General features: G+C 43.1%; 1 long non-coding RNA gene across 6 annotated transcripts in view; it reads right to left on the reverse strand.

Moving 5' to 3' along the window:
- Positions 1-23,555, reverse strand: part of LOC117199468 (uncharacterized) — a 65,766-nt gene that overhangs the window by 22,021 nt on the left and 20,190 nt on the right. For all 6 annotated transcript variants that reach the window (XR_007470879.1, XR_007470882.1, XR_007470881.1 and 3 more), the window contains one exon: positions 11,462-11,541. This is a non-coding gene — a long non-coding RNA (uncharacterized LOC117199468). The remainder of the gene's footprint in view (positions 1-11,461; positions 11,542-23,555) is intronic.

A 23,555-nucleotide genomic window follows, 5' to 3' on the forward strand; every position in this document is an offset into this window, starting at 1 on the left:
AGATATTCTTCCAAAATTAAAGCACATAAAATAATATTATATATGGTACCTGCCATACAAAACCAACAACTGTTAATATTCTGTTATATTTGCTTCAAGTCAATAAAACATTACACAGAAAGTGGAAATGCCCACCATCCTTCTCTAGGACTATTTCCTACCCCCCAACCCTAGCAGTATCCACTGTCTTTAGTTCAGACCTTTCTTTTTTAATCTTAATAAATTAAAGAAATTATAGAACTATGTGAGTAGATTAATTTTTTGTATGAATTCTATAAATGGTTCACAAAGTACGCACTGTCCTGCAATGTGCTTTTTCTTTATTCAACGGTGTATTTTGGTCATCCTTTATCGCTCTTTATGTGTATTCTGTTGTATTTTACGGTTCCTTATTAGCCACCATATATTTTGGGCGGAACAAGACAGAGCTCAAATATGGAAGGAATTAATAAAATAATGATCTAAATAATGATTAATAAAATAATAGTTATTACTCTAAGAGCTGGTCATCCTGCTATAAAGCTTGAAACAAAGAAAAACAAGATAATGTTGCAGCAGGAGAGACTTGAGCCAGACATCAGGACACCTCCCCTGCAGTGTAACGGCCCTTCTAGAGAAGATACCTTCTCTGAGATGGCTTCACTTCTATTCTATCTGGAGGCAAAGAAATGGATGAAATGAAGTGACCCATTAAATTTTTAATCAACTAACAGATCCTGGCAGGGAGCTAGCAGGCTAGCTCTGGGGCTCAATGCCAGGGAAGATAAGAGATCTAGAAATGTTCCCTGACTTCCAGAGCCCTACCATCTTGTCGGGGAGGTAACCCAGGCCACATGCAAGATAGTGCAGGAGCATGTGGGGCAGTGTGCTGCAGAGCTTAAGAGCAGGGAGCCCAAGTGCCCTGGGTTTAAATCCTCACCCGGCACTTGCTGGCTCTATGAATTTGTTTAACTTCTTTTTGCCCTGACTTCCTCATCTGTAAAATGGGAATAATAGGGTCATGTGAGAATTAAATATGCTAATTTACATAAAGCTACAAATACAGTACCTGTCACTCAGCAAGCACTACATATGTTTCAATATTTGTTAAATCAAAATAAATGTTGTTTGAATGATACGATCATGAAATAGAGTGATCAGTCCAGAGATGGCTTTTGAGCTGGAGTGATTAGAAATGGTTTCACAGAGGACATAGCAGAGAGGGCAGGATCAAAGGCCTGAGTAACTCAGATCCCTTAACCCAGGAGACCTTCTTCAGCAAAACTTGCCCAAGAAGGTATTTGGGGCAGAGTGAGAAAAGAAGTCAAGCAAGACTGTGGGGTACACGTAGGGAATGGTGAACACTCTGATGACTGGGGGCAAGGGAAAGTCTCGATGTCAGGATCAAAAGTTTGAGATTTATCCTGTAAGAAATAGGGAGCCACTGAAGGTTCCATGCATCAGTGACATGTTGCAAGGAAATGTATCAGTCAGGATAGGCTTTGTAACAAACACCCCGCCCCCATTTCTCAGTAGTGTCAAATGATAAAGTTTATTTCTTGCTCATAATATACGTCGTCTGCCAGTCAGCTGAGTCTTTGCCCAACCCTGGCTTCACTTTGGGATGCAGAAATGAGGAAACAGACTCCGTCTAGAACATTTTGGGTTTGTTGTTGCAAAGGGGAAAAAGCCCAGGGCAAACAGTGTGCTGGCTATTAAAACTTCTGTGGGGAAGTGACATATATATCACTGGCCAAAGCAAGTCATACAGCTAAGCCCACCGCCAATGGGGCAGGGATGTAGGTCCCCCTAGGAAGGGGCAGCACATATTTGAGAAAAATAATATAATCTCCCCCAGGGAGTTTTAAGATCCTTTCTAATATTATCGCATAGGTTTCTGCTATGATGTTCCCTCCAACCCAGTCACATTGGTATCATGCATTATTACGAACTCTTCTTTAGACCATGATGCTTTAGAATTTGCCTTGAAATCAATATGGATCTCACCCCCACCTCAGGATGCCCCATTAGCTGATTAAAAGGAAAGGGTGCCCCTAAAAAGCATTTTTTCCCCAAGTCTAAGAAATGAATATAATGTTTCTGCTTTTGAGTTACTCAGGCATCTTGGTTGAGGTAAGCCTGTGTGTTCTCCAGTTTGCCTGGTCTTATAATTTTGTAGCCTGCTGTGATTTCTGGCCTATTGATTAACGGGTCTCTCTCTCTCTCTCCACCACAAGCGACCTTAATCTTTTCTTAATTGCTTTAATGGCTGTTCGGCTTCCCTCTTGTGCCTTCCCCCACAATGTTGTTGTTGCAAAGCTTTTGTGTCTTAACTTCATTCCCCAACCGAGGACTTTGCAGGCGAATGAAAGGTGAATTCTCTCTTTGTTTACCCTCTTTTCCTTGTTTTTCGCTTTTGCTTTATTTCGTCTTTAGCTGTTTTCACATTTCTTAGCCAGCGTGGGGCACTGTCTGAGGTAATTGGGCACAAACAGAAAAATAAACAAAAATATAAAGAGGGAGGCCAATGCCAAGGTCACCCCTCAGGGACCCCAGCATCCATCCCATCGGCATCTGGTCTGGGCCCTGCGTCTCCCTCTCTCTTCCCTGCTCTCCAAGGCTGGGGAGCAGGCATGCCCCTCCCCCGCCATGCTGAGGGTGTCTGAGGTCTCCCCAAAGCCAGACTAGGGTGGAGAGACAGGGCTGGCTTTCCCCTGACCTAGTTTGGGGCTCTCTCCTTCCTTAAGAACAGAAGTCCAGGAGCTTCTTCAAATATGCTTCGTTTGTTTATTCATTCACTGATTTATTCACCAACACAGTAGATGCTTCCTGTGTGCCTGCCATTGTGCTAGAGATCATGGGAGACTACAAAAGAGGCACAGACCCTGAGCTCAAATCACTCACAAATCAAACCAGCGGATGAGAAAGAGTAACAAACAAAGCAACATCTCAGGAACCCATGAGAGCTCTGGAAAACAAATACTGGAGCAGTTCTGAGGTGAGAGGCCTCAGTGGGCTGGGGATTTGGGCAGACTTCCTGGAAGAGGTGGGATTTAAAATGAGCCTTATGGATGGATAGGCCAGACAAAACAGACAAAAGACAAGGCATTTCTGGAGGTGAGAGGAACATAGGATTTGGGGAGAGTGAGGGCACAGGAGCAGGAACCCTGACTCCCTTGTGCCCTGGGCCTCGCTGCCTGGACAGCTGGGTGCGATGGGAAGTATACGTCACACTCAAGGTCCACTTGCACCTGCATAAGACCCTTCCCATCTGGTTCCCCACTTCCCCATTCTGAGACGGAAAGGATGCTAGGGATGTTCAGTAGGTGCCATTCTAAGGGGGGAGGAAAGGAGGGGGAGAATATTCTTTTTCAACAAGGACTCAGAGGACAAAATTTCTGGAATCTTCTTTGTTAGCCCCACAAAGTCTGAAAGGATTCACATGGAGCCCATGCCTTCCACATGACCCTAGGCCACTGTCTCTGTAGCAGGCCTGTTAGGATACCAAGCCTACATCGAGGCATCTCGTCATATTCCTTTTGCCAGGCATCCTGAACTGCTTCCTGATGGACCCCATGGGTGTCATCAAATTCTCGGGGGCAGGCTGGGGTCCTCTCCTGCACAGGAATGGACAGGACCCAGGAGCCCACTAGAGTGACTAAGCCACACTGTTTGATGCCACTGGTGGTGCCAAGGGGCTTACCTCTACTCTTATTTATAAACTCTTAGGGGAGGCAGAACGAGAAAGACCTTTCACTAAACATCTACACCAGTAAGTTAGGGGAGATGTAGAGTATGTGGTTAAGAGTTTATCTCTGGGGTCAGACGGACTGAGTTCAAATCCATGTTCTTCAAAAGCTGAAGGTCTCACTTCTTGATTTTAAAACTTACTACAAAACTACAGTAATCAAGACTGTGTGTTATTGACATAAGGATAAACACAGATTGATGGAATAGAGAATCCAGAAATAAACTCATACATTTATGATCAATTGATTTTGACAAGGGTGCCAAGACAATTCAATGAGGGAAGACAAATGTTTTCAACAAATGGTGTTGGGACAACTGTTATCCACATACAAAAGAATGAATTTGGACCCCTATTTCACAACATATACAAAAATTAACTTAAAATGGATCGTAATGTAAAACCTAAATGTAAGAGCTAGAACTATAAAATTCTTAGAAGAAAACATAGGTGTTGATCTTTGTGACCTTGAACGAGGCAATGGTTTCTAAGATATGACATCAAAGCACAAGACACAAAGAAAAAAATACATAAATTGACTTCATCAAAATTAAAAAGATTTGTGCATTGAAAGGGCACTGTCAAGAAAGTGAGAAGACAACCCAGAGAATGGGAGAAAATAATCACACATCATATATCTGGTAAGGATCTAGTGTCCAGAATATATAAAATGCTCCTAGAACTCAACAATTAAAAGACAAACAATTCAATTTTAAAATGGGCAAAGGTTTTGAACAAAATTCCTCCAAAGAAGATATACAAATGACCAATAAGCACATGAAAAGATACCTAGCATCATTACTTGCCATGAAGGAAATTAAAAACAAAACCACAATGAGATACTACTTAACACCAACTAGAATGGTTATAACAATAATTTTTAAAAAAACAATATCAAGTGTTAACAAAGATGTGGAGAATCAGAACCCTCATATTGCTGATGGGAATGTAAAATGGTATACTCTTTAGAAAATAGTTTGGCAATTCCTCAAAAAGTCAAACCCAGCAATTCCATTCCTAGGTATATACCCAAGATAATTGAAAATATGTTCACACAAACACTTGCACACAAATGTTCATAGCAGTGTTATTTATAGTAGCCAAAAGGCGAAAACAACCCAAAAGTCCATCAACTGACAGAGAGCTAATTATGGTATGGTATATCCATACAATGGAATAGTATTCATCCATTAAAAAGTAATGAAGTGTTTATACATGCTACAACATAGATGAAGAATTGAGCTAAATGAAAGAAAGCATTCTTTTAAAAGGCCATAAACAGTATTGCATTTAAATGAAATTTCCAGGTTAGTCAAATCTATAGGAAAGGAAGTAAACTATTAGTTTTCAAGGGCTGGGGGTTAGGGTGGAATGGAAGTGACTGCTGAGTATGGGGTTTCCTTTTGAGGTGATGGAATGTTATGGAATTAAATAGTGGTGAGGGTTGCATAATTTTGTAAATATACTAAAAACCATTGAATTTTATGCTCTAAAGAGTGACTTTTATGGTGTGAGAATTGTATTTCAATTAAGAGAGAGAGAGAATGGACTTTGGCATAATGTTCCCAACCATGATGGAAGTGGAAGTGAGGTCATTAAAATACTAAAATTTAAAAAAAAAAAAAATCCAGATTCTTCAAATCTGCCACTTCCCAGCTGGGTGACCTTGAGTGAGTTATTTAATCTCTCTTTTCTTTTCCCAAAATGGCTTGGTTTACTTAGGAAACATTTCAGAGAGATACATAAAGGCACTTACATATTCATCTTCACATATATATATATAACACTTACCAAAGTATTCATCACTAACATTAAAGATGCAAATATTGTATCATATTTACTTCATATCATCCTTCTTAAAAAGAATGGAAATGTTAACAATTAGTTAAAACTCTTCTCTCATTACTTCCTCTTCTTCTCTCTCCAAAGGTAACCAGTGTCTTGAAGTTGGTATTTATTATTCCAGTGCATTTTTTAAACTTTCCTACTTATGTACGTACTTATAAAAAATATATGCGATAGTAATACATGCTGCTTAAAATTTTACATGATGGGTACCATATTTTATGGATCCTTTGAAAATTCCTTTTTTCCCCACTCAACATTATATTCTGAGATTTACCCTTGTGGGTGCCCGTGTGACTGCTGTATGCTACCCTGCTCTGAGGGTGAGCCATTGTTCATTTTTTGAGCTCCTTGAGCACGGGTCAGCAATCTTTTTCTATAAGGACTACAGATTATTTTAGGTCATACAGTCTCTTGCAACAATTTAACTCTACCGTTGCAGAGGGAAAGCAGCCGTAGACAGTGTGAGTGTGGCTGTGCACCAATTTAAAATTTGTTCATTCATATAATTTTTTAAAATTAAGATGTTATTTTCTTAGAGCAGTTTAAGGTTCATGGCAAAATTGCGGGGAAGGTACAGAGAGTTATCCCCTGCACATACACCAAACCTCCCCAACCACCAACATTCCCCACCAGAGTGGTACCTTTGTTACAATTGATGAACCTACAATGACACATCATAATCACCCAAAGTCCATAGTTTACATTAGGGTTCACTATTGGTGCTGGGCATTCTACGGGTTTGGACAAATGTATAATGACATGCATTCACCATTATAGTATTATACACAATAATTTCACTGCCCTAAATGTCCTCTGACTCTGCCTCTGTGCTCATCCTACTCCCTGCCCCCACCCGTGGCCATCCCTAATCTCTGTATTGTTTCCATAGGTTTATCTTTTCCAGAATGTCATATAGTTGGAATCATACAGTATGTAGCCTTTTCAGATGGGCTTCTTTCACTTGCTAACATGCATTTAAGTTTCCCCCACTTCTTTCCATGGCTTGAAAGCTCATTTCTTTTTCGCGCTGAATAATATTCCATTGTCTGGATGTACCACAGTTTATTTCTCCATTTACCTACTAAAGAACATCTTGGTTGCTTCCAAGTTTTGGCAATTATGAATAAAGCTGCTATAAGTATCCGTGTGTAGGTGTTTGTGTGGATGTGAGTTTTCACTCATGCAATTTTCATGTGTTACAAAATATTATTCTTTTGATTTTTTTTCAACCATCCTTAGCTCAACCACTGTGCAAAAGCAGATGTTGGGCCAGATTTGGCCTGGTTTAATTTCCCACCTCTGGTTCTCCTAAGGAAAGTCTCCTTTGCTCACAAATGTTGTTGTGTGAGAGGATTCTTCTTCACTGGAAGAGGTGCCAGGGTGTGCCCCTCGGTCAGAGTGGGGATGGAAATAGACAGCACCTGTCCACATCAATACCTGAGCTTGAAAGGAGCACTGACAGCTCAAAAGCTGTTTGCCAGTTTTATGATGTTAGATGCTGTATTTGTTCCTTTCCATAAATTAGTTCATTTAATCTTGGCTTCATGAGGCCCTACTATCATCCCCATCTTACTTGAGGGATTTGAAGCTCAGAGGTAAAGTCACTTGACCAGGATCATGCAGTCCATAAATTTTAGAACAGGATTGCTTCCAGGTGTGTCTGACTCTAAAACTTCTGTTTTTAAAGAGAGAGAGAGAGAGAGAGAAAGAGAGACAGAGAGAGAGGTAGAGAAGGGATGGTAGAGGGAGGAGGGAGGTGTAGAGAGGGGGAGAGAGGGAGAGAGGGGGGAGAGGGAGAGGGATAGAAACCACTGCCAATCCTTTCAGAAGCCTCATGTTGAAGGAAGGGCCCTGGAATCCCAGCCGCTAACAGGTAGAGTTGCCAGATTTAGCAAATAACCATATAGGATGCCCAGTTAAATTTGAATTTCAGATAAACAATGAATAATCATAATTATGTCCCATGCAATATATGGGACATACTTAGACTAAAAAAACACTTGTAATAGCATTTTTCACAGAAGTAGAACAAAAAATTTCACAATTTGTATGGAAACACAAAAGAGCACGAATAGCCAAAGCAATCTTGAGAAAGAAAAAAGGAGCTGGAGGAATCAGGTTCCCTGACTTCAGACTATACTACAAAGCTACAGTAATCAAGACAGTATGGTACTGGCACAAAAACAGAAATATAGATCAATGAAACAGGATGGAAAGCCCAGAGATAAACCCACACACATATGGTCACCTTATCTTTGATAAAGGAGGCAAGAATACACAATGGAGAAAAGACAGCTTCTTCAATAAGTGGTGCTCAGAAAACTAGACAGCTACATGTAGAAGAATGAAATTAGAACACTCCCTAACACCATACACAAAAATAAACTCAAAATGGATAAGAGACCTAAATGTAAGACCGGACACTGTAAAACTCTTAGAGGAAAACATAGGAAGGACACTCTTTGACATAAATCACAGCAAGATCTTTTTTGATCCACCTCCTAGAGAAATGGAAGTAAAAACAAAAGTAAACAAACGGCACCTAATTAAACTTAAAATCTTTTGCACAGAAAAGGAAACCATAAACAAGACAAAAAGACAACCCTCAGAATGGGAGAAAATATTTGCAAATGAAGCAACTGAGAAAGGATTAATCTCCAAAATATACAAATCAGCTCATGCAGCTCAATATCAAAAAAACAAACAACCCAATCCAAAAATGGGCAGACCTAAATAGACATTTCTCCAGAGAAGATATACAGATTGCCAACAAACACCTGAAAGGATGCTCAACATCATTAATCATTAGATAAATGCAAATCAGAACTACAATGAGGTATCACCTCACACCAGTCAGAATGGCCATCATCAAAAAATCTACAAACAATAAATGCTGGAGAGGGTGTGGAGAAAAGGGAACCCTCTTGCACTGTTGGTGGGAATGTAAATTGGTACAGCCACTATGGAGAATAGTACGGAGGTTCCTTAAAAAACTAAAAGTAGAACTACCATATGACCCAGCAATCCCACTACTGGGCATATACCCTGAGAAAACCAGAATTCAAAAAGAGTCATGTACCACAATGTTCATTGCAGCTCTATTTACAATAGCCAGGACATGGAAGCAACCTAAGTGTCCATTGACAGACGAATGGATAAAGAAGATGTGGCACATATATACAATGAATGAATATTACTCAGCCATAAAAAGAAACGAAATTGAGTTATTTGTAGTGAGGTGGATGGACCTAGAGTCTGTCATACAGAGTGAAGTAAGTTAGAAAGAGATAAACAAATACTGTATGCTAACACATATATGGAATCTAAAAAATAAAAAAAGGTTCTGAAGAACCATACCAAATGTAAAATAGATAGCTAGTGGGAAGCAGCCGCATAGCACAGGGAGATCAGCTCGGTGCTCTGTGACCACCTAGAGCGGTGGGATAGGGAGGGCGGGAGGGAGATGCAAGAGGGAGGATATATGGGGATATATGTATATGTATAGCTGATTCACTTTGCTATACAGCAGAAACTAACCCACCACTGTAAAGCAATTATACTCCAATAAAGATGTTAAAAACAAAAACAAACAAACAAGAGGAAACAACAGAACAAAACAAAAACCACTTGCTGTTCATCTGAAAGCACAATTTGACCTGGTGTCCCATGTTTAATCTGGTATCCTACTTGCTGGGCATCCTGGGTCCAGCACAAAGAGAGACAAACAGCAGCATCTGGGAAAGCATTGTTCTCCACCTCCTGATGCTTGGGATCTTAAAACTAATGTGTCCCAAGTAGCAACTGCCGCCTTTTAGAGCACCCGCCTTTCAACCTTCTGAACTATCAGGCCTTCAAGCACGGCGGAACGAAGAGTGGTAGGAATCATGGGAAATGCCTTCAACGCACCATCCAAGCTGCCCATCAAGCCTGGACAGGTACACGGACAAACTGCAAAGGTCAGAGTGTTTGCCTTTGGAACCTCCCACCCCTCATTTCTCCATCGTTCTCCCTTCTCCCAGCATCCCTCCTCTAGCCAGTTCCCTGAGGCTCTGTGCTGCTCTGATCTTGCCAAAGCATTTGATAAACGAGTCCACGCCCAGGTCACAAGGACTCAATGTGGGACCCCCTCCTTAGGAGAACTTGCAGTGGGAAGGAAAAGTCTGAGGAGAAGATGCTTAGGACAAAGGCACGGAACACAAATGGTGGGATGTCAGGCCTTGTGACAAGTTCTGGAGGGATATTTGGGAACAGAGGGGCCCTTTGGTCCTCCGCGCAGTTTATCATCTATGTCACCACCCCGTCCGCAGGCCTGCCTGAATGAATGGGTAACTCATCACCAGCACGTAGTACCATATTCAACACAAACTTCCAGCCTGAATCTGGACGCTTGTCCTGCATTAGCCTGCTTCCTCCTGCCCCGGGGAGCAACACTTCAGGGGCTGAAAGGCTTTCTTTGTGCGGGCAATACAGGCACTGCCCACCCAACCTCTAGTCCCTCTGAGTCTCTGTCCTCTCCTTGAATGGTTTCCCACCCAGAGAGCAGGCAGTGTTGAGCAATGCTCAGAGGCCAGCGCACAGAGAAAGGGCTGAACTCCCAGAAGCTCCAAACCAGACTCTTCGCACAGTTACCTGACCTTGGCTCGTTGCTGCCCCCTCCTAGAAAGAGTATCAGGCCTCCCACCCGGGCCCTCCCACATCTACAACCTCCGAGCGCTGTTTCCATGGCAACCAGATGCACTGCTGTAGTTTCACACCTATAATGTGAATCCCTGCCCCTCAGCATTGCACCCCTATGCCCAGGATTCTTGTCAAGACCCTCTCTGTCACATCGAGTACATGCATACTCTGCCTAACAGACCCCTACTCTGCCAGCTTCTAAGAATTTTTCTCCCACCTTTACTCAAAGATGTCAATGGAGGGCTCTCCCTTTGAATATAGATTTTAAAAAATTTTTATGGTAAGTTAAAAATGTAACAAACAGAGTGTGGGCAATTACAACTGTCTTTGGTAGAGTGGAGTCCATGGTAGGAGCTTCAGAAATGTGAGGGGAGAACTTGGCCCAAAGGCTCGTATATGGAGACGTGATTATCCTTCAAGTAGGAGTTAATGGGGAGGCAGATCTCCAAATATGTCATACACGGATTACAGCCAATTATCGGATTATACAAGAGGCCAGCTCGCTGGCTCCCCTCTGGCCATCGCCACATCATCAATGCGCAAACGGGAAGGAAGAGGGGGACCCAGGAGAGAGGCTCAGAGAGGAAGGCCCGCCCACTCCCCTCACTCAGCCTCCTTACCCCATCTCTGATTCTATTCTCAGGAGCGTTTGGAGGGTCCACTCCCCACCTCATCCAGGTGGCTCCCCAACCACAGACTTGGCTTGTTTATAGCCCCCCCACCCCATGCCAGTCCAGCTCTTCCTGTCCCATGTGTCACCAGCAAAACCCCGTTCCCAGTGAACCTACACATCACACAAACATAGAATGAACATAACTTTCCACAAAGGGAAGAGAATGGAGGAGTGGAGATTATAAAACCCCATCATCTGATCTCTCAGAACTTCACAAAATAATCCTACTTTGTTGGTCATGTCAGAGAGGGTCCTGCCTGGGAGGAAACCCCCAGATCCAGGAAGGAAACAGTTGATGTGTTTCGGATTCAGGCTTCTGGATGGCTGGGATCTGGTTCATTCTTTGGGCCTTCCTGAGGGTTCAGAAGTCTCTAGATGGTTTCTCTGTGCCCACCAGGAGGCCCTTCCTGATGGAGCAAGGGTTGTGGGACTTAACGGTACCCACCAACCCTGACCTGCCATCTCCCCTCTACACCCCCTTCTCACCTCCCCCTCAGCCCCTTCCTTATTGACTGGGTGGCCAGAGGGCAACTCACAGATCAAGTCTTCTATATAATCCCTTAAGTGGCTGTAATCAGATGATGACATCTCCATGGAACCCCCTCTCAGGTATCTCCTGATAGAAAAAAAAAAATTTTTTTTTCAATTATAGATTCTAAAATACAACCTAGGGCTACTTTACCCCATATAACTCCTCCCTCTGAAAACAGAATGGAATGGGGCATTGGCTGATGAGGTCTCTGTGGGGGTGTTCTGTTTCAGCCTGAGCCCCAGCATTTGGGAAATTTGGGGACTTTGGGACAGTCCCAAAGGGCAGGCTGATTTCCCTGGACTGCCTGGCCCCATGTCATCCAGTTCCCACCAGGTCCCCTCAAGTGAGTAACAGCTAAAGCAAAGCTGGGATTTTAGGTTATGAGGCAAATTCCATTTCCTAGTCCAGAGGGGAGCAGAGCTTTCAAAGAATAACTCACCCTGCATGGAACCACTGTACCTTCCAGCCTCCCCGCCCCACAGATGTTTCTGGAAAGGCATCCTCGGCTCTGTTCACTTGGGAACTATTCTAACTTGACTTTGCATGGTATCTGTCTTCCTAAGTAGGCCAAGTCGCTGCAGCGTCCCCTTGTCCTGGACAGCTGGTAACCAAGACTGCCCTCCACACTTTGAGCCTGAGGGAAACTGAGGCCCTGGAAGGACACAGGCTTTTCAGTCCCTCAGCCCAAGAACTTCCTAAATTCAAGATGCCAAGTTCAGACGTTCAGTAACGCGGACATCCCTGGGTTGTGTGACCTCTCTGCCCTCCTCCCAGCCTGTCATGGCCTGGGAGAGACCCCAAACTTTTGAAAGTGCCTTTGAGCGGCTGGGCAGCCCCGTGCCCCCACCCGTGTCTCTGCTCTCAATCCCTCCATTTGTCACGACTGCCGCTCACACAGCACCACACCTCCTGTCCACTGCTTTTCATCGGCGCAGCTGCTCCTAAGGCTGAAAAGCTAATGTTTTTTTAGAAATCCCCAAATCAGCAGACGCGTAAGTAATTGCATCCCGGCAAGATTAAATTAGGTGAGTTAGACAAGAAGCCAGGGGAAGGGGGTTTAAAATTCAGTGTTTAGGAGGATAACCACAGGAGTAAACACCCATGAAAGAGTTTCCTTTCATCTCTGGGCCCTTTTCGGCAGCCCCCACCTCCACCCCAGTTTGGTCTCGGGCCCCAGCGCCCCCAGTGCCCCAAGCCCCAGCAGACTCTAGCCCAGTCAAACGGGCAGAGCCTCTGCTCCTCGCCCGGGAGGAGCCCCTGCCCCTCCTTCATTCCAGGAAGTCTGAGGTGCATCCGGTGACGGGACCTGATCCCGGGCCTCTCACTCAGGTGAACTCAGAAGGACCCTCGGGGAGATTAGAGAGCGTCTCCTGCCAGTGCCACAATGAAAAAGAAGCTTCTGGGGAAACCGAGTCAGGTTCCTAATAAAGTCTTGAGCAGGAAGTTCTGGATTACAGAATGGTCAAGCTCAGTAGAACGTACAGAAAGATGAGTGGAATAAATGCCACACATCAGGATGGCTGGCCTGCTGTGAGCCAGACTCACACGTGTCAGCCTTCGGGAATGTCCCAAACGATCACAGGCACGTACATCCCCAGAGAGGACGGTTTGGGTTTGCCAAGATTAGCCGAAGCCAGAGTGTATGGACGCTTAAAATATTCTGACACCAGAGCAGAGGAGCCAGAAACTGCAATTTCAAATGGGAATTAAATTGCTGCATGTGTAGGATTATTTTCCATTTAGGAAAAAAAATGTCCCGTGTCTGCATTTTTAAGATTAGAAAATAGTTAGCAATTTAGCTCTGGAAAACCAGTTTCCTACTCTTCTCCTTGGCATTTCTGAGAATTTTGGTGATGTGACATTAATAAGTACCTAGTGACTAGGGTTGCCAATTGAGCAAATAAAAGTACAGGATACCCAGTTAAATGTGAATTTCAGATAGACAATGGACAACTTTTTTAGCATAAGCATGTACTAAATAGTAAAGAAAAGTATTTGTTGTTTATCTGAAATTCACATTTAACTGGGCCTCCTGCATTCCATCTGACACCTCTCCCACTGGTGCGTGGACAAGTGAGGAGGAGTGACCCCCTGAGGCCCAGTCATTGCAAAATTCATTCAGCCAATAGCCATGTACCGAGCACCTCCTGGTGCCTGGCACTATTTTTGGTGCTGGGGTAACAGACCTAATGCCTGACGTCAGTGGCAGCCGAGGAGGCAGAGGAGCAGTGAGCATCAAGACAGTATATGGAACGCATCACAACCAGAAATGTCCAGAGCCAGGGAAATCAGACTGAGAAAGGACACTTCTGAGGAGCGAGGGGGTAGAGGTCACCATCAATGCTGAGACACCAGTTCCATCTGCACGTCTGGGGCAGAACAGGGAGGTAACACGAGGCCCTCTGGGCCATTTCTCTGTTGTGGCACCGCCCTCCTTTCACCTTCCTTTCCCTCAAGACCCCATTCATTCATTTACCCATTCAATTGGCATTTATTGAGGGTTTATCATGTACCAGACGCTGTGCAGCATGGGAGAGACAAAGATAATCATGACACAGCCCCTGTCCTTGAGGTTGACAGTCTGGAAAGGGGCTAAGACATGTTCATAATCATGGTGACCTAGAGGTCATTCCAGCAGTAGGGATAAAGCAATGAGGGGACACTGAAAGGGTGTCACATGGCACTGGAAAGCCTATGGACACCATAGTCACATAATCTTGTTTTAAGGCCAAAGTCCCCAGCAACATGGTGAGTGACCCTGATCAAGTCACTGAACCTCTCTGAGCTTTGTTTTCTTCACCTGAATAAAGGCGATGTTAATAACAGTGTTTGCCTCATAGGTTTGCTCTGAGAAGCTAATGGAACAGCCAGCATCTGGTAAACCAGAAAGTGTCTCATACATGGGTCATAGAAATCATCATTGTTTGGCAGGTCCTCAAAAAGTTAAACATAGAATTACCGCATGATCCAGCAATTCCACTCCTAGGTATATACCCAAAAGAACTGAAAGCCGGGACTCAAACAGACCCTTGTACACCAGTGCTCACAGCAGCATTATTCACGATAGCCAAAAGGTAGAAACAACCCAAATGTCCACCACAGACAAATGAATAAACAAAATGTGGTCTGCATACAACGAAATATTAAGCCTTAAAAAGGAATGAAATTCCAAGACATATCACAACATGGATGAACCTTGAAAACATTATGCTAAGTGAAATAAGACAGATAGAAAAGGGCAAATATTGTAGGATCCCACTTATAGAAGGTACCTAGAGCATTTAATTCACAGAGACAGAAAGTGAAATAGAAGTTCCAAGTCACTAGGAGAATGAGGACTTACTGTTTACTGCGTGTGGGGTTTCTGTTTGGATGATGAAAAAATTCTGGAGATGGATAGCGCTAATGGTTGCATAACATTTTGAATGTACTTAATGCCACTGAACTTACACTTAAAAAATGGCTAAAATGGTGAACTTTATGTATTTTTACTACAAATTTTTAAATGAGTTTTATCCAGAGAAGGCTATAAAATATAAAAATCAAGGAAGGCATCACAGAGGAGGTATTCCTTGAGTACGGTTTGGCTTTGGGAGATGGGGGGAAGAAGCATTAAGCAGGAGGAAACAGTAACTGCAGGAAGGCAGGGCTCTGTGAGCCTCCCAGGGCCAGCAGCTTTTGTAGGGAAGTACAGGCATGAGGCTGAGATGTTGCAACACCACCTCCTATGAAGCTGTCCTGCAGGCGAGGGAAGAAAGCACTGACGTTTCACAGAGTGGTGCTGGGGCGAAGGCTTGGGTGGGAAGTGAGCGGAACGGGTCGATCCTGGAGACACCACCCCAGGAAGGACTGGGCTGGGAGGGAGAACAAAAGCCACTTGGGAAAGCACATCCAGAGGGTCAGGAGCTGAAGGAGTCCAAGGAGTCCAGTGACTGGGAGGAGGAGCTAGAAGCTGACCAATGAATGGGGAAGAGGAAACAATAGCAGACCAAGGAATGGGGAAGAGGAGCCAGAAGCTACATCAACACAGGTAGTAAGGGGGCGGTTAGGGCCAAGGTGACTGGAGATAGAAGAAAGGGGATGGATGGTATGAAGGTGGCATCCCTCAAGCCCTGAAAGAGTCAGATGGGAAGGTTGGTTGGGCAAGTAACCCAGGTAGGATGAGCTGAATCCAATCTAAGAAGGGACCCTTGTAGTTGGAATATTCCAGGTCCTTCCCAAGGATGCAGAATGCAGACCCCAGGATCTGCTCTTGTACCTCAGCAGAGACTGCCCTTGTATCCAATCATCCTCTAGACAAGAGAGTAGAGACAATATCAGCTCCTAAGGTCAAGGTTTCAGGCTCAATCCCCCTCCCCCTTCCCCCTTCCCTCCACCCCCAGGAAATCTGGTTTTCCTCTGATTCAGGGTCAATTTCAGCAAAATTATAAATTCAGTCAGGATACCTTTCCTTCTTCCCAGGTTGCACCCCTCAAGCCTCCCACCCTCATTCTCAAAAAAGGACTGGGTGTCAGGCATTGTATACCTTTTTGTTAACTCAAACTTTTGTGTTCCTTCTACCCAAAGCATTTGCATTTCAGCCAGGTCTATTGTTAAACGATTGTGGACACCAGGGAGAAGGCTGGGGAGGAGTTTTGAGACAGGGTGGTCTTTCTGGCTCCCCTGCATCACTCCTTCTTCAACTGAGAGACAGTCTTCTGATAGAGTCACCTCTCCTCACCCTTAGCAGACTGTCACCTCTTGCTTAAGTTAGCATCAGTCATTGGCTAAACAGCAGGATTTTCATTTAATAATAAAACATCTTAACAGCAAATAGAAAATTTTCTATAAATAGAGATCATGTAAGATGACAGTGGATTAACATTTTAATTAAACACGGCAATTCCAATCATTTTTATCATTATAGAAATACCCAACATTTTGACACATTTCAGGTATAAATTGATGGTTCCAGTACGATGGCAAATTGAAATAATTTTTCAGGCGCTATTTGTAAGCTTTCAGCGGCAGCAAGAGACGGGGTATTCAACAGTCAAAGCTACAGGTTCTAGACATTCCCATTCAAAATAACTAATCCTGAAGCCTCCCTCCCTTCTTAGATGGCTCTAAAAACGATCTCCCCTGACGTCACACACACACTATGACAAATTAATTTGGTGCTTTATGATTTGCAAAACTCACACCAAATGGTACTTTGTTCTCCCTGGTAGAATGTCAGACTGTGTTCTCTGGTTGAAAGGCACGGCAAACAGCACTGACATGTGTATTTGTCTTAGCAATTACTGGTTTATTGAGCACAGGGGATATGATTTAGCACCACGCTACTGAGGATCCTCACAGGGGACCCTGCCAGGCAGCTATTATTGTCCCTACAGAGGAGGGAATCCAGGCTCAGAGCAGATAAGTAACTTGCCCAAAGGCACACAGCTAGAAAGTGCCAGAACTAGGACTGGAACCCACAACAATCCAGAACCAGAAACTGTGCTCTTTTGATTACTGTCTTTCTTCCCCCAAATGACACTATGCACAGCCTTTGCTTAAAGTGGACCCAACAAATATTTGTCCATTTGTTCTATCTTTCTCTTTTTTAAAAAAATTTTAATACCGTTCCTTAAGCCTCCCCATTCTTTTTTTTGTTTGTTTTTTGGCTGCACCGCAGGGCATGCAGGATCTTAGTTCCCTGACCAGGGATCGAACCCATGCCCCCTGCAATGGAAGTGGGGAGTCCTAACTACTGGACCACCAGGGAAGTCCTATCTTTCCATATTCTAGGTCAAAGAAGACCCTCCACTCACCAATTACACAAAGCTGTATAACCTAACCTTACTGAGGCAAGTTCTTTGTCACATTTCCTCTGCACCAACTCTCTCACCTCCAAACCACCACTATCATCATCAACACCATCTTCAGTATAAAATACAGATCTTATTTGAAAAAGATATATTTTTCCAGAAAAAGATAAATATTTTAACAGATGGATCATGCTTTTTTTTTTTCTTACATTAAACAGTTTTCATCTTTCTTTTTTTTTTTTTCTTTGTGGTACGTGGGCCTCTCACTGTTGTGGCCTCTCCTGTTGCGGAGCACAGGCTCCGGACGCGCAGGCTCAGTGGCCACGGCTCACGGGCCCAGCTGCTCCGCAGCATGTGGGATCTTCCCGGACTGGGGCACGAACCCGCGTCCCCTGCATCGGCGGCGGACTCTCAACCACTGCGCCACCAGGGAAGCCCAAAACAGTTTTCATCTTTAAAATCTAGTTTAGGGTACATGCATTCTTGGTTTCATCACTTTTATCACTACCCTTCAAGTAGTGCATAGCAAAATTTTCAGAAATGCATAGTTTTCCTGGCAAAGTTAAGCAACTTCTATCCCCGTGGAGCCTCCTCCCACCTTTTACCACCACACAAGCTCAAATTTGCTGAAAGGCTACAGAGAGAATTTCACACTGAAATAAAAGACCCACTCAATGTAAACACCCATCAAAGGGAACATGCTGAACAAAGTATTACAAGTTTTGGAAACTTTGAAACGTGTCAGAGAAAATGAAATCACTCTGAGAAAAACAGTACAGTGAATATTCTCAAGGCTTTGTGTCTAATTATCCTGGCTAATGTTGCCAAGGAATACTCAGCAACACCGTGAGGTTTTAGGATGATAAAACTCTGTGGGGCTGAATCAAGTTTATTAATAAAGTTAATAAGTATTCCCTGACTAAAGTTGTTGATGCCTGTAGCACAAGTTTTACCTCTCTTGGACAAAAAAAAAAAAAAAAAAATTCTTGAGGACATGGAGGTCCCTTTTCATCTTTATAACCCACAGCAGAGCTTAGCCTGGTACCACTCGTGTAACAATTTTCTCAGTGACTATTCTGTTTGTTGAATGAGTATCAGTATATAATAACTATTCTACAAAGACTTGTTGGGGATTGTGCGACTGGGAGAAATGATGTCTAAAAATGAAACTACGGACACAACATTGCAAACGTACTAAATGCCACTGAATTGTATGCTTTAGAGTGGTTCATTTTATATTACGTAAATTCACCTTAATTAAAAAAAACTGCAGAGACTAGGGAATAGCAACCTAATAGCTTTCATTAAAATGCAACACGGTATATTCTCATATTTTCATATCAAATATAAAGTACAAAAGAGCCCATAAACAGTTTTATGAGTAGGAAATTTCTTTAAAAATCATTATGAAATAGATAAAATGTTAAAGTTCCAACAGAATTTCCAGAAATTGTGATGCAAATAGCCTGAGATATTTAAAACCCTCCTGGCTTAGTAAGCAGAATTTGCAGGGTTTTCAGAATCCTCCCTGGCTGCCTGGTTTGCTGCCTCCTTGGCCCGCAGCACGTTGGAAGGGGAAGGATGGAGCTCCAGTGTGCTGAAGTGAAGAAGCTCTGGGTTTCTTTCCCATCTGAGAAATCTTCCAAGTACACCGGAGAAATGTAGCAGCATGCCTGCACTCCCATCCCTCGACCAACTTTAATCACAGTTCCAAATTCAAGGCGATTGTTCTAAGAACCTCAAACTTATAAACAATTTCTAAAATCAGCCTTCCCTCCTTATATGACAATGGGATGACAGGCTTTTTTTCTTTTTTCAGGCAGTAAAGAAAAAGCCTCTTATTGAAAAGGTTTTAACAATCTCAAGTCAGCAGGGTTGAAAATATCAATGCAGTTTCCACTAGTTCAGGAAGCAGTGTTTTCTTTTCTGATTATTGACAACAGTTTTTCTTTTCTGTTAAAGGGCCGTTTGTGGAGATAAATGTTTAAGTGCTGAGGACACTGTAAGGAGGTTTTCAGGCTATATTTTTATTTGTAAAAGGCCAATGATTACCCACTTGTTCTCAAAAAGTTAACTCCACTTCTAGTAAGCCGCGGCTGAGAATCTCGTCTGTATCAAATTTTCCTTTCTGCTTTCTGATAAATCACAGTGTGGCAGCCTCGGAGCCGTCCTCCCTCCGCTGTTTTGCTTTTTGCTCATTAGGTCTTTAAAAGAAAATGCAAATCCTCATGTCTTCATTAACCCAGCGTAGAAAATAACTCAGATGTTCCTAATTTCTCCCCTGATTTATCAGACCGGTCTCTGATAACTTTTGAAAGAAGTCTATTCAACATTCTCAAGGACAAAAGACACTTTATAGAAATAAATAAAAAGAAATCCTGACATAAGTGCAAGAGGAGAAAAACACCAAGAAGTTTGGTAAATGTTGCCTGCTTGTTTCAGAATTATTTCTAGTTCTGCCCTAACTGATAAGCACATTACACTGAAAATGTTTTATTCACAAACTTCTCTGATATAATCTATGAAAATAAAGACTCTCCGTTTCACTCTACGCTATAGACGCCTGGCAGGCTCAAGGAAGTCAACAATCTAATGTCACCTTCCCTTTAACAGAAAATAACAACAAGAAGTACAGCAACATGATAGAATCTGAAGGAATCAAAACATGTTTGTTCTTAACTCCTGAAAAATCTTCTCTCCGTGTGATATTCTCTCTATATCTATCTATATATATATGTAAACCCCTCTAAAATTAAGTCTTTTTTACACACTAACACTAACTAAATCCTAGGGTCTTCTCAGAATGCCTTCTCAGAATGCCCCATGATTAGGTGGATTTAAAAAGCATTCTATTTACCAAAATCATTATGACACTGTTTATTTTCCTCAGGGGGGGCTGGAGGGAGGGCAGGAGGGGAAAGAAAAGAAAGCTGGTGAGTTTTTGTGGAATAAGTGACCCTAGCATGCAAATAAACAAGTGCTTCTCTTTTAGGATATGTGTTATCAAAGACATCTCCAACTCTAACTGCATTTCTCAGCTGCTCACCAGAAATAGAACTATTGACCCCACCCAAAGTAAAGAAGACCTTTTTCCTTATGCCCAAGACACTGGGGGGAAAGGGGAGGCTTGTGTGGGCATGATTTCCGTGAACGCCGCACCAGACGCACGCTCAGCCACCTGACCACAACCTGGGCGCCTCCCTTTGCACCTTCTCCCTTCAAACAAATTGCAGGGGTGGACCCCATGCTCACAAGAATTCCACCAGACTGACTCACATTTTTTTCTTTTTAAAGTTCTCAGTGTTTATGCGTCTCCAAGTTAGGGAGGGGGCAGGGAGGGGCTGTTTTTAACAAAGACAAACACCGTTTGCAATAACAATGCAGAGGGTGTGTGTGTGTGTGTGTGTGTGTGTGTGTGTGTGTGTGTGTGTGTGTGTGTGTGTGTGTGTGTGTGTGTGTGTGTGTGTGTGTGTGTGTGTGTGTGTGTGTGTGATGGGGGGGCATGTTCATGTTTGGGTATTTTTTGGTTTTTTTGTTTTTTCAGATGGATGAATTGAATGATAGGTAGCCCAGATTTCCAAAACAGCCAGTTTCTGAGGAGATAACATTAACTCTGGGGAAGGAAAGCATCTGGTAAAAACTCCCAGATTGAAAACTCAATCACCAGATTCTACTGAGAGGAAAGGGTGCATGCAATGCTTGCTTTCAAAGGGGTATCCAATGTGCTCTCCTGCACAAACATCTCCTGTCAGCGTCCAGAAAGACCCAAAGACACATCTCAGGTGGGAGGGCACTGTCCCCTCTACCTATTCACGGAAGGCTGGTCCTGTCGGGCCGGGATGGGGACAAAGGGGAACTTAGAAGTAGGGACAGCCATCGGAGGGAGAGGAGGGCCCACAGGACTGGATTTCCTTTCCAGAAACTGCTTTGCCTTCTCTTCCACCTGGTTCCCGGCAGGGAGTCCTGGCCCTCCTTTGCGGAGGCTGTTGACTAACGAAACAGTGAAAGCACAGGTCTGCCACCAAGCAAATAATAAACATAGCTGGGTGGCACGTCTGTTAAGCCTGTTTAATCGTTCGTCCCTACATGTAAGTGGGCTTCCTATCCCAGCCCCCATCTCTCCACCTGTATCAACAACAATGCCTCTGCACAATTATCTTACCTTAATGAACCTAATCTTTAATTTCCCAGCATGGCCCTGGTCCTCAGCCTCCTAACAAAGGAAGGGGGACTGTTTGAGTCCCCGTGAGCCATCCTTCCTCCAACAGCTAGGGAAACTTTAGCCACGACAAGGATTTTTTGCCCCTTGTGGAACTGTCAAAAGCAATAAATATTTTTCTTTTTATTCCATCATTAGACCCTCCTAAGAATGCCTCCCCATTGTCCACTGTAATTCCCAGAGCTCTCTGAGCAGGGGCGTTATTGTGGAAAATGAATCCTGAAGTGTTAACAATCCGGCCAAAGCGGCTACACTTTTTTTTTTTTTTTTTCCTTCCAAGGGCGTAACCGTTAGGAATGTGTTGCCTCACCATAGCCGGCTCTGCGAAAAGAGCACTTGTGTTTTTTAACACTGGTCTTTGAGAAGGATGCTCAAGTTAAAGCATTGTGGCCACTGTAAATAGATGCACTCAGCAGAATAGAGCTTCTTCATTCCTAATTAGGGAAGTAACTCTAGAAAGACAGAATGTCACTTGCTGGGCTGTGCTTATTGTTGAGTTTGTGCTCGCCTCCACAATGTGAGGTAATTGGAGTTGTACCTTTTAGAAAGCTGCTAATTTCACATAGGAAGTGCTAACAAGACCTTTCTGGGCCATGTTTTCCTTCTCTCTTTTTAAGGAAGTTACAGACCTTCAGTAGTGGGAATGGCTGAGCCCTGGCCTGGCGGAGGAAACAGCAGTAATGAACCACTTCAGCCTGCAGTTAGAAAAAGGAGGCCTCATTTTGGAGTCCTGAGAATACTAAGCACAACAAAAGGTTCTGTTTAAGCTTGTTATCCAGGACATTCTTACAGGCTACACAGCTTTCCCTGCAATGACCCTCTCCAAACAAGTGCATCAAGTTTGAGCAAATAGAAACACGCAACTTTCAAGGCTCCGAGTTATAGTTTTCTTTACAAAGCCATTTATATAATGTAAGCTGCAATTAGCATGGGACAGAGCGAGGAGATTTAGGCTGGAAGGTTCTTTTCACAAAAGATAGAAATTAGTGGAATAAGTAACAGTTAAATATCGGCTTCGGATAACTAGTTGAAAAGACCTTTTAAATCATTTACTAATAAAAAAAAATAAAATGATTTTGCCTCAGACCTTGTTCCAACCAAAACGTGGTCTTTTTACATCACTGAACTGATTAATCTCACTAATTTTAAATTATCCAGCAAGAACAGACCGGAGCAAAAAAAAAAAAAAAAGTCCACACACCCCCAAATGAAAAGCACTCCAGCTTTTAAGCCTGACAATTTCATCAAAACGTCCATAGGAACTACATAAAAAATTCAAACTGTAATGAAATAAATTGCTACTTACATTATGAAAAGTCTGCAAAAGCTTTTTATAGACTTGAAATGCAGAAGTTATATAAACTGCACAGTAAAAAGAATTAGAAATTGACATTTACAGATCAAGGGCTAAAATTAACAGTCTTCAGGGGAAAAAAAATTTCCCGGTTCACAATGGCTTTTAATGCCATTTTTTTCCCCCTACACTCATTTATCTAATAACCATGGCAAGGTTAGGATAAACAATGAACAGTATGTTTTCACATTTTCCACCTTTTGTGTCCTCCATATGAATTTCTAAAACACTTAAGAGAATAGATACATAAACCTGTGACCTTCAAATGAGCTTTTTGATACTCTCAACATTTTGAATAAAAAGATCAGAAAATGGAACCACTTTTACACAGTAATGAATTCCATTCTGTTGGGTAAACAAAGCTAAATTTTAAAACAGAGACCTGACATTTATTTGTCTAGCTCAAGAAGCTATTCTGTTCTTTTGGGGGTGGGCAGAGCAGGGAGGGGGCGTCGTCAGTACTTTATGGTGGGCCAGGTAATGACCAAATCCACCATTCACATAAAAAGGAGACAAATCCATTGGGCCGTGTTCAACAGAGAGCAACCGTTTCCAAGACAAGGACAACAAAAATGCCCAATTTTTATGACAATTCCCCCCCACCCCACGAACAATTGATCCATCTCGCAGAAAAGGGGGGGTGGGTGTTAATGGAGGAGGCCCATGCAGCCATTATGAAGCTAACGCTTATTGACGGGAGCTACAAGGGCCTCCAAAAGTTACTCCAATTTCC

Source organism: Orcinus orca, chromosome 13, assembly GCF_937001465.1.
Source record: "Orcinus orca chromosome 13, mOrcOrc1.1, whole genome shotgun sequence".
Classification (NCBI taxonomy): domain Eukaryota; kingdom Metazoa; phylum Chordata; class Mammalia; order Artiodactyla; family Delphinidae; genus Orcinus; species Orcinus orca.